Genomic DNA, 1903 nt, shown 5'->3' with positions numbered 1-1903 from the left:
GTTTATGCGGTTAAGGGACAGAGAACAGAGTATTCAGTGTACGCAATCACATGCTCCATTTCCGAGATTCCTGTTCCCAAAGCTGAGACGAGCTAACTAACTGACAGCCTATTTAACTTCATCTGAAGTCTGGGACACCGAAAACCTTTTTCCGTTCCTCAAGACCAATCAGTGTTTGTTTGTAAAGACTTTTCTGGTGGTTTCATTTTAAAGAAAGTTTACAGGCTTTTCTTTTGGTTGGTTGGTACCGGTTTTTTACAGTACGAACCTTAACCACAGGAGGAGTCTCTAGCAAATTCAGCTCTGATGCTCCTGAAAACTTCTTTTGTGAGACGGAACCATGCGTATTTGGTTTCAGTGGGCTGGATGGCATGAATGAAGTAGAAGCTCTGCATGGCGAATGTGGGCTACCACCCTGTGCTGCAGAGCGTGGAGGAACAGGACGAGCCACCAAACCCAGCAATCTGTTAAGGGACACAATTTAAAATACGAAAAGAAATAAATCAATGGCAAGAATCATGCTGCGTTCAAGAAATCTGAGATGGTACGTAACAAAAACATTCCATGAACAAGAAATACAGGTGAACCCTCGCTGTTGGGGTGATGTCTCAGGCCCACCAACAAGTCAGAGGCATTTTCTTCTTTTCAATTATTCCGTTACATTTCGTACTTAATTTCCTAAATCACTGCCTCTGAGGCAAGAGTAATCCAATGTTAAGTTGCACAAGTGATGTCATTCTCGTGTCAGAAGAAAATGCATCCACATTTCAATGCTGGGACCACTTCAAATTCTCCACTTAGTTGTGTCCCTAAGTTGACCTTTTCTTTAACAGACACAAAACTAAACGCAAAGAGAACACTTTGCAAGCACAGGAAGTGTACACACCCACACACATACACATACATATATATATAGGAGAAGCAACACCTTTTTGAAATAGTCATTCTGTAGATCTACTATACCTGGAACATTTTCCTAAAAATTCTCTAACAGATGCACTGCGCGACTCTGCATCAGGGAGAGGATGTGTTATGACTGGTGGTTCTGTCACTCCAGGACTAGAATTAAAAGGAAAATGTAAATGACTTTCATTCCCCTGAAGTCCAAACATACCAGAATCCAAGTTTATTTGACCATACCACCTGCAGGAAAATCATCTGACAACTACTAGCCTCTTTTCCACTCTATTATCATAGCAGAAAAACTCACTCTCCAAATATTACTTATGGTGTATTGATTCTTAAATGCTACATATTGTATGCGCAAAAAAGCCAGACAAAGCTCTATTCAGGCGCACCTTCCCTCCAAAACGCTAACGCAATTCCAATGGATTTTTCTCTCTCTCTCCAAACACGTAGCTCAAGACTAAACTTTGTTAGAAGGCTGCTTACCTATCATGCTGTGAGAAACTGGTTTTCTGCTCGTTTGCTGCCCATACTTCTCCAATTTTGGACAATACATTACTGATGCAAGTTGCTCTTGGGTGCACGTTTCCTGCATTAGCTTCTTTTGTTACTGTTGATAATGGCTTTGGTCTTGTGACTGTAAAGCGAGAGGGAAAAACTCTCAGCCTCGTGGAATCCAAGCGATGGTTAGCTGTCCACTGTATTTCCCCCCCGAAAAATTACCTTCTCTTAAGACCGATGAAGGCAAGTGGTAAGGCTTGGCTCTCTCTACATGCAGCTTCCTTTCTCTAGGAAGGATCTTGCCATATTGGTCTAATACAGAATTTCTGGCAAGCGCTCTCTCTCTCAAGCGAGGATCACGATCATTCTGATGAATGAAAAGCGTAAAGCAGAACGTTGACGAATTACAAGAAGTTCGTTGCACAGAACTGCCTGTGCTATTTCTAATGAGTGAATAAACGTCCTCTGCAGATACAGTAAAATGCATCCACCGCAC

General features: G+C 42.0%; 1 long non-coding RNA gene across 1 annotated transcript; it reads right to left on the bottom strand.

Moving 5' to 3' along the window:
• Positions 1-428: 428 nt before the first annotated feature.
• LOC132321998 (uncharacterized) lies at positions 429-1431 on the bottom strand. Its single transcript, XR_009484989.1, has 3 exons — positions 1393-1431; positions 964-1059; positions 429-464 (listed from the first exon to the last, which is right to left on the bottom strand). It is a non-coding gene; the product is annotated as an uncharacterized LOC132321998 (long non-coding RNA).
• Between the last annotated feature and the right edge of the window lie 472 nt (positions 1432-1903).

The sequence above is a fragment of the Gavia stellata genome, chromosome 2 (assembly GCF_030936135.1).
Source record: "Gavia stellata isolate bGavSte3 chromosome 2, bGavSte3.hap2, whole genome shotgun sequence".
Classification (NCBI taxonomy): Eukaryota; Metazoa; Chordata; class Aves; order Gaviiformes; family Gaviidae; genus Gavia; species Gavia stellata.
The sequence above is the reverse complement of the archived record's forward strand: the minus strand, read 5'-3'. Positions and strand labels throughout refer to the sequence as shown.